The 10,354-nt window shown below is 34.5% G+C and overlaps 1 long non-coding RNA gene across 2 annotated transcripts; it reads right to left on the reverse strand.

The window, feature by feature from the left end:
* Positions 1-4,961: 4,961 nt before the first annotated feature.
* LOC134269897 (uncharacterized) lies at positions 4,962-9,697 on the reverse strand. 2 transcript variants are annotated; one of them, XR_009992671.1, is made up of 3 exons: positions 9,383-9,697; positions 7,775-7,994; positions 4,962-5,807 (listed from the first exon to the last, which is right to left on the reverse strand). It is a non-coding gene; the product is annotated as an uncharacterized LOC134269897 (long non-coding RNA). The 2 variants fall into 2 exon arrangements; XR_009992672.1 differs by lacking the exon at positions 4,962-5,807 and adding an exon at positions 7,420-7,546.
* Positions 9,698-10,354: the final 657 nt, after the last annotated feature.

Consider the following 10,354-nt stretch of genomic DNA (forward strand, 5'->3'; position numbering starts at 1 on the left):
GTGTTTCTGCCTATAATCAAGTATAAAAAAGTTTGTACATTTTGGAAAAAATCATCAAAAACGCTTTAAACTAATTTGAATAATATTTGTTGTTGATCTATCTGAGAAAATAGATTTAAAAAGTTCCAATTATGGGCCAAAAATTTACCCCCCCCTTGTTTCAAACCTAATTTACATCATTAATTGAATTCTGTTGTTTAATTTCAGACTGGTAATGAATTATGAATATGAAATACATGTACCTATAAGATCGAGGCCCATGGGTCACATGTTCACTTGAGAATATTATGCTCAATTTGATGAATACATGGAGGCCCTATTATGTAAATTATTGAATTATATTGACTTTTTCTTTGGTAAAGCCTAATTTTAGAGGAGTGTGCATTTAGAGGCAAACACCTTAGTGCGGGTATTACTGTCTCATGACAGCATCTAGTTCTATCTTAGACTTACTGCATTTAGATTAAAAGTGGGGAAATCCTCCAAGAATGACATAAATACAATTCCAAATGACATCTATTTGTTCAATATCCTTTAACTAGAGTAAAAAAGACACATTCTTAGCTCATGACCATGAATCCCTCCAATTCAATATTCAAATAAAGGAAGTTATGATTGAGCATGCTCAGTAAAAAGCCGTGAGATATAAATAAATAGTTTGAAGCAAAACCCGCCCGAGTTAAAAACCGTCTCCCAGGGACACGGATTCCGTGCCTCCTCACGGGTTTCTGTGAGCGAGGATTCCTCACTTTCAGACTCAAGAGCCGTGTCCGTGTCTTGGACATGCAGAACCCGTGCCGCTTTTTTTAAAAACCCGTGCGGATTCCGTGCCTTAGCCGTGCCCAAGCCGTGCCTATTCCGCCTCGAACTTTCGTACGGGGCATCACGAAGCACTAAGTCATAACGATTAACGTGAAGAGACAAACGGTGGCAGCATCAAAATGGCTATCTGCTGGAGGATAATGTTTTATCTTATTTCAGGTCCTCATATTGATATTATAGGGATTAATTGTAAATTGATACGATTTGTTTAAATCATAAACTCCTTTACATTTAATATTATCATCATTATGAGATTGAAATAGAGGTCAGATTTTGACCTTCTTGTACATCGTCTATAAAACACAACGCTTTATATAGATAAATTTATTTCCAAGAATAGCTTAAAAGTAACACGAGCTTTGATTGATTTCAGAGTCGGGAGTCAATTTTCGTCACGTTGAAAACATGCAGACAGACAGCTAGACAAACAGACAGACAGGACAAAAACAATATACCCAGGATCTTTCGATCCTGGGACATAAATATAAAACTAGTCCAAAACCAAAAATATACATGTATGTCAAACTCGGCATCCAAAGCTGGTCTATAGATAGTTTTCAGTAGACCCATATTAACAAGACTTATTTCCCTTTGGCCACCATCTTGGGGGTAACCAGGTAATTTTCCCTCTTTGTCCTACCAAATATAAGAGGGTGTAGCAGAAACACTTGGGGAAAAATCATAAGGGAATAAACATTATGAAATAAAGGATGCTCTCTAACAAATGTATTACTGATAGAAAAACAATGCTTCCCAGCCCACAATAGCCAGTATAAAAGTTAAAGTTGGTTGAATTATGAAGGAATATGAGCATGCTGACCCACAATATGGCGGCCGAAGGAAAATAACTCTTGTTAATTTGGATCTACTGAAAACTTAATCTATAAATCCCCATCATTATATACACCATCCATAAGTTAATTTGGTTAAAATATGGCTAAATTTACTCTTCTGGAAAATGTAGGTCAGATCCAGCATCGAAACAAGTGTGGTAGTGTACATCCTTAGATACATCATTCATGCAAGTTTGGTCCAGATAGAGCTTATAGTTACATGGTAATGCCTAATGGACCTACTCCTAAACTTGAACCTGGTCACTCATCTGGAAAATAAAGGTCAGATCCAGTATCCAAAGCAGCAGGTCTGTAAGTGCCTATCCCTAGACGGATTATCCATGCAAATTTGGTCCAGATAGAGCTTATAGTTACTTGGTAATAGACATGTGCCTAATACTTTAACCTGTTAACTTATTTGGAAAATGTAGGTCAGATTAGCACCCAAAACAAGTCTGATAGTGTACATATCCCTCGATGCATCATCAATGCACTTTGGTCCCGGTTGGGCTACTTATTGTTACTTGGTAATGGACTTGCTCTTAAAGTTCTTTTCTTACACTTGTTAAATATATTATATTTTTAGGAAAAAGTCTGTCAAAAATGTTTTTATAAACTTTTAATAAAACATATCAATAATTTTTTAAAATACATTTGATAAAAGAAAATACAAACGTTCAGGTAAAAATGTATTACATGTATTATTTAGTATCAGATGAAATAATTATTTATAATTTTTTTTTATGGTACATAGATTAGCAATGTACTTAAAGCTGAACAAGATTCGTAAAAGGAATGTGGCCGCAATTTCTGTTCGGAGAATCGCTATACCTGCAGACCCCTATATAAAGGGCAGGACTTGGTCACTGTTCAGTGTAATCAGTCGACACTGGTGTAGAAGAACATATGCTATACAACACTTGGTATCGACAATATTAAGTTAATAACGTAATACTTTGTCTAATGCAGGAAAGTAAGATAACAAAGAAACTTTCAATTATAGTTGTATAGGTTAGTTCAGTATACAAACAATCACGGATACACGTAACTGCAATAAAATGTAAACAAAGGTAATGCAAAATAACCAGCACAAACACAGGTCACCATTCCACGCCAAAACACGTGACAATAAAGCAGTCTGGTGTGATGAATCTGAAAAGTATACCCTGGTGTTGATGTATCGTAGATAATGATATCGAAAAGGCGTATACCTATTTACGAGTCGTGTTCAGCTTTAATTTAGCAAAACCTCTCATGCCAACAATTCTAAATAAACAACCCACCCCTCACATTTAACTTAAGTATGATTTGCTTAATCTATTCCAGTATATAAAAATAATTTGCATACAAATACAAATAAAACTAGTGCTAATTGTAACGGGGACCGTTACAGATGTTCCCCAAACGCTCCCCAACTCCCTTTTGTTGCCATATTCCCCGTAATCCCTATTAAATAAAAAATACTTTATGGAATTTAGACTTAATCAAGGTCTTCCCAGAAAAATACAAAATATATTTAAAAATAGGCATTGCACGCGTGTTCATGTGCGTAACGACCATATTATCTTGTCTGCACTATCTAAAATTTTAATATACTTAATATCAAAGCATTTAATCCGAAAGTATTTACAAAATACACTCATTCGAGCGTATTTTTAATTTTACTCATTTCACGTGCACGCATGTGCAGGCACGTGCATAATGACTACACCTTGTTGTAGGATTCCCTTTAATTTATCTATGTTCTAAGTCTCATCCTGTTTGGTTGAAAAACAAGGGAGTTATAGCCATTTGAAGTTTCAGTCAATCAGATTGCAGCACACATGCATGCACGTGATTTCATAAATTTTTATCTTTATCGTATTGAAGGATATCTAAATGAATGACTATATATTAAGATTCAGAATATTTCGTCAAAAAACAAAGGTGATATAGCCATATAAAGTTTCAGCCAATCAGATTGCAGCACACATGCATGCACGTGATTTCATGAATTTTTTCTATATCATATTTTAGGATATCTTAATGCATGACTATATTTTAAATTTCAAAGCATTTCTTCAAAAAACAAAGGAGATATAGCCATTTAAAGTTTCAGCCAATCAGATTGCAGCACGCGCCCATGCGCATGATTTCAAGAAAGTTTTTATATATCATGCTGTAGATCTTCATAATGTAGGACTATGTTCAAAATTTCAAAAGATTATGACAAGAAACAAGAAATATATTAAGACTTTAGTTTCAGCCAATCAGAGCAAAGCGCACGTGCATGCGCGTGAGATCTTGCCATTTTGACCAAGCCATCTTGTCTATACTACTAATGTATCCTTACATTATGAGTTTCAAAAAAATTCATCAAAAAAAAGAAAAGTTACAGCAATATCCATTATATTGGTCATTTAACGTGTTGCACGTGTGCGCTCTTGCAAGCACGTGCGCGCAAAATGACCTTCGTTCGGCAAATCTACATAACATGTCTACTGACCCTAAAAACATTTTACCTTAGTCGGATGTATAGTTTACAAGATCACTCGTGGACAAAATTTTCCCAGGAATAATAATAATAACTAGATGCGTTCTTGTTGCTAGGGCAACAAGCAGGTCTTCCGCCCGACTTTTCGTTAGAAATCTCTGCTCCGTCAGGCCATGAAATAGATTTCAGAATGTATTTTTATCGTTTACTTTCATTGACAGCAGTCTCTCAACATAGATCGTGATTATTACAGTTATTCCACAAAATATCTCAAAATATAGCTTTTAAAAATCGACAAAATCTTCCATACATTATAAAAAAGAAAGAAAAGTCATATGCAACTGAAAAAAGACAGAAACAGAGAGAAAAATTTTTGCAACCCCCCAGCGGGATTCGAACCCCCGACAGTGAGACAAAGTTTGGATCGGTCATATCTTTGCAACAAATGCACGCATGAAAATGTTGAAAATATATTTAGAGTTCTTAAAAAATACTCTATCAACCCTGTGATTTCCAAAGAAAAATAGTGAAAAACAAAAAAGTTGAAAAAATAGACTTTTAGAATTCACTTCCGTTTGCGACCGGAAGTCAGAACGACGAAAAATGAAGGTCGATCAACACATCTACATTCGATGTTCTATCACGTCCGTAAGTTTCAGTTTTATATCTGTTACTGTTCTCGAGAATTTTTTGGGACAAAATTCCATTTAAAAAATACAAATTTCCCCAAAAAACGCGAACAGAAGTAAATTTCGAAAAAGTGAGGGACACCCCTGGAGATATTAATATGATGCACCATCCCTGAAAAAATCGTTCAAATTGAACCACGCACAGCGGAGATATGACCTGTACTATGAAAAGTGGAATAATAATAATAATAATAACTAGAGCAAAGCTCGTTGCAAAGCAACGAGTGGGTCTTCCTTCTTAGCGATAAGCAGAAAGTGAAATGTTTCAATTGTCAACTTTGCTACCATTCTTTATTTCTTTGACTCAAATAGCAAAAACCTTTCCGGGTTAGAATAGGTCCTCAGTACCCTCTTGCTTGTCGTAAAAGGCGACTAAATGGGGCGGTTCTTCGGATGAGACCGTATAAACCGAGGCCCCGTGTCACAGCAGGTGTTGCACAATAAAGATCCCTCCCTGCTCAAAGGCCATAAGTGCCAAGCATAGGCCTAAATTTGCAGCCCTTCACTGGCAATGGTGACGTCTCCATATAAGTGAAATATTCTGGAGAGGGACGTTAAACAGTAAACAATCAATCAATCAATTATACTGTAAAAATACAAATATTTACACAGATTTATAACCTTAACTATTAGAACTGGTATGTCTTCTCTTGGAAACGGAAGACCTCAATACAGATGTTAACATGCAAGATCTGACACATACTTAAAAAGAATATTTATTCCAAACTAAAGATAGACTCTGTAACAAAATCTATTTCTCTTGAAAAACTGAAAGCAATTGATTTGTTCATATTTGTGGATTTATGTCTGTTTCTCAAATCAAAATTTAAATATGAATATTTAAAGTCAATATCATAAACTAAGACTGTTTCACATGAATGTTTCAATTTCATTATGCTGTTTATTCCTTGTCATCCCCCAACAGATGCTCTTCTGGCAAATCATGATCATGCTTGGAATCAAAGTTCAGTACTCTGATGACAGTCACACCTATCAAAAAGAAATTGAAATTTTTTATTGAATTTTTTTTAAAAAGTGCAACTTATACACTGTTATAAGATAAGATAAACCATCAAACTGAGTTCAAAGATACTGTCACATTTTCCGGTAGTCTATAATTATTTAAAAATATAGGTTTACAGGCAGTCATTTGAGGATGTTATAAAATAACATATTAGTTTTTCATGATTTCAAATAAAGAAAATGTACATTACTTGTTCATATCAAAATTTACTAGGAATGGTAATGGTTAACAGTTGTTAACCGACTAATTAGCCAAAAAGATGGTATCCAGTTATGATTTTTTTATGTGTCAGGATAAGACCATTCGTAAAGGTGTTACAGCAATTAAGAACAATGCGCTAATGAAGTGACAAAACGCTATTGCATAAGGAACAAAGAGCTAGCGCAAAGTAACAATGTGGCTCTAGCTCATTTATAACACCATGCTAGTAAGTTTATGACAACATTCTGGCCAGTTTAAGACACTAACAAGGTAGCATGAAGTAAAAATGTGCTACAACACTTATGATGATGGTCTAGTGTGTTTATGACAACACAATGACAATGTACTTGTGCATTGTAACAATGTTGCAGCAGGCTTTTACACCACACAGTCAAGATTACATGTAATAGATTGTGTAAAGCTGTGTTGGCATGGCAGCATATTTTGTGTCAGCACAACTGCATGTTATTTTAAGTTGCCTTAGCCTGACAGTGTTGTGAACACCGTGTTAGCACATTGTTCCTAAACATGCTGAAGCACTTTTACAATTAGCCTTATCTGGACACCATAATTTTCATAACCAACTAGCCATGTTTTTTTTTGTAAAAGTACATGTACCAGGGTACATGTAAATCATTTTTTTCATTTAGATTTCCATATGTTTTATAAAGACAAGGAATAAAATTCAATTTTCTATAAGCTTCTATTCATTATAAGTGTTTGCCAAAGCATTTTTTCCTATATAACCAAAATACATCTTAGTCTTTATGGTAGCCTAGTGGTAGGGCATTCCCTTTATATAATCCTGAAGTTTAGCTTGATTTCTAGCCGGGCTCATTGCTACGAAGTTCAACAGGAAATGCTGCTTCATCACTGATGCTTAATCAAATTTACACGGTAAAATATAGTACATTTGCACAATCAAATTTGAGGCAATACAAACACTGATTACAGAATTAAATTTTCAAAGTTATCTGAAATTGTCAAAAAATAATTATAATAATGTACTTTCTACAGTCTTCTTCAATTAATTATTTGTTTAAAATATGCAAAAGGTTTTCATCAGGTATCGATGTGTGCGCCATATTCTATAAATAAAGGTTGTATTGTCTGAGTCTAACACAAATGCGGTAAACATCATTAATTACTTGATGTACGCTTTGATGCAAATTCTCAGCTGAGGACACATCAGTGCATAATCATTTGACCTTAATTAATCTTGCTGCATTAGTGTTTATTTACTTCTGTTGGTATATAAATCCCCGAAACCGCCTCAAACGATACATGTGATGAATATTTTATGCTGTTAAATTCTATAATAATTTTATTTAATTTTAAAACTTTTTAATACTACATATATGCCATAGAGATATTTTTGTGGATAACATATCCTCTCAATGTCTGAATTTGTTTTTAAACTCTCATCACAGTCTTTGTTCATTACCCTGTAAATGAGCCCAGCTTTCAGTACTTCTGAGTACTTTGATTATTCACTGCATCAAACCTAAGACAAAAACATGATGCAGTAATGTTACTTAACCATGCACCCAGCATTTGAAGTGAATGAGACCTTAAAAACCTCATAGTACATGTTAGGACAATGTCACTGAGTTCCAAATAAAGGTCTAAATAAAAAATATTCACAGGTATATATTAACACCTCTAAATGAGTGGAGTAAAAATTCTCAAATAACATTACCAATCAAAGTACCAATAAGAAGCTGATTCTTACATCACAGGTTCCAATCCCATTGCTAAATGCTTCAGACGGGTTACTCCAATGAGACCGCATACACCGAGATTCAGTGTCAAAAGGATCCCTTACTTCTCAAAGGCAATAAGTGCTGAGTACAAGTCTATATTTGCAGCTTACTATCCCAAGTGGTGGCATCATCAAATGACTGGAAAATGTTTGATAGGCCAATAATCAAACAAACCATTCCTGCAGTCATCTAAAAATAAGCAAACTTTCTATTATTACAATTGTTTTTACAAATTTCTTTTGAGATTTAACTGAGCAACAATTGTGCAAATTTTTGTCAATAAATTTTGATACTAAAGACTTTGTTTGAACAGCTATTTATAGCAATTACAGACAGCAGCACGAAGCGCTGCTCATAGTGCAAGCTCTCATGACAACGCCTTGGCGAAGAGAAAATTATCACTTGCTTATTGATCCACACAATTTCTTTTCCGCAGTAACTTTGGACCCACAGTGCTTTGATTCTTTAAGCTACATTCTTGCAAGAATTGATCAAAAGTTTCCAAAAAATAAATTCACCTTGATTTAATGGATAAATTGCAGATAAATAGTGGGGGAAAAAATTCTTCATTAAAGTCAGCACTATTCAAGATTTAGACTGGTAGTGTAGGCCTAACTTACACCACGACATCGTGTGACTTCAAAGTCTAGTGCCCTGTTCACACGGAGAGTTTAATTCGCAGTAAATGATTGCAAAGTAAACTAATGCGAATCAAACTAATGGGAATCAAACTGTGTTAACATGACAGCTAATGCAAATTAAACAAATGCGAATAAAAATTTTACTTCTACAGTCAAGTGTCAGTAAGGCTATCCGCTCAAAAATAGCACAATTAAGTACTTAAAGCTTACCACCAACATGTAGCATTTGAATTAATTTTGCCATTACACATGCCTCAAAATTTAATTCGAATAAGCTTCCCTTTGTGTTCACATGAAGCTTATGCAAAGTAATTTAATTCGCAGTAAAGTAATTCGAATTAATAAAACTAATTTGAATTAAACTCCCCGTGTGAACAGAGCATCGATGCACCAAATATCAAGTGCGGTTTGACAAGCCCGATCTAAATTAAAACTGAATAAGTATCTGCCCTCACCCTAACAGTCACACCGTCAACATATTGTTACGGTGTATATTCAACAAATAATAAGTGTAGTGTGAATTACCCCTCCATGGTTACTGCGGTATTGCTCTTTTGCAGGGCAAAATAATAACGTTTGGCAAAGTTTTTGTTGAGAGATAATTAAATGACGTATATTTAACAATTACTTATATGTCATATTTCACCAAACTATATCATTTTGCCCTGCAAAAGAGCAGTACCGCAGTTACCGTGAAACGATCTATAAGAGTATCACTATGATGGATAGTGGAGTGTTGAATTTTTTGTTTTGAAAGTGAGTCTTGTTGATATTAAATACTCACATATGTTTAAATAAAAAATAAAAAGCTCTTGGGATTTTAAAAGGCTAACAGAAAGCGTCTGAGCCTTAAAACAGATAATGTATCGGTTCTAAAAATATCAATGCTCTAAGCTGCCATAGTAATTTAAATTTTAGGTAAAATAAATTTCTAACCTTCATTCCGATAGTCCACGCCAATCAAACTTTAAAATGTCACCGTCGACTCTTTCATCACTCGATACATTTATCACTGGGAACCACGAACCAGAGTCAAGAGTGCTCAGCTTGTTAAAGTAACAGTCGGAATTTCCTCGTAAACAATTCACACAAAAATTTATAAATCGGATAATTCTGCTGAAAATAATGTTCCAGAGGATTGATAAAGTACTTCGTAGCTGCAGATTAAATGTGCGTGCATGTCTACATACGGCCTGTGGCTTGTGTGGTAAGATTAATGCTCAACTTCACATGATTTCCAACTTTCAGTTTGTAAACACCAGGCTGAAGCTAGCAGCCAATAACAGCAGCCACTAAGCGCGTAGAAGCTAGCAGCCGGTGCGTCGATTTACCCAAAAGGACCCAAAAGGACCCAAAAGAACCCAAAAGGACCCAAAAGGAACCCAAAAGGACCCAAAAGGAACCCAAAAGGACCCAAAAGGAAATTAAGAACGACCCAAAAGGACTTGAAATAAAGAGATTAAATGGATATATAATGAATACTTTCATATTTTATTAAAACTAAAACTAGTTTTTTGAGGGTAAAGTGCGTGTTTGGGTTGAGGTGGGAGCCCCCCCCCCCCATCCCCCATCCCCGATACCATATGCCTAGAACATGTCATTAAATATACTTATTTCTTTATTTATCAAATATCATATAATAAGATATAATAAAACAGAAGGAGAAATAGAATAATACAGTGCACTTTGTTAAATTCAGCTAAAAGAAATCAAAGCATATTTGACCAGATTTAATGACTGATGTGTTATAAAAGTCGTATGTTATTTCTTTAAGAAAAGTTGCAACAATATAAATGTATGTTTTTGCCAATTTTTAGGTAAATTTATAATATAATATTCATAATTTAATTCAAATTATTAATTTTCAATGTATTATAATATATTAATTCGAGTCCTTCTGATTTCCTT

Source organism: Saccostrea cucullata, unplaced genomic scaffold (genome assembly GCF_032062105.1).
Source record: "Saccostrea cucullata isolate Sc308-1 unplaced genomic scaffold, CSIRO_AGI_Scuc_v1 ctg18319, whole genome shotgun sequence".
In the NCBI taxonomy this organism is placed as follows: Eukaryota; Metazoa; Mollusca; class Bivalvia; order Ostreida; family Ostreidae; genus Saccostrea; species Saccostrea cuccullata.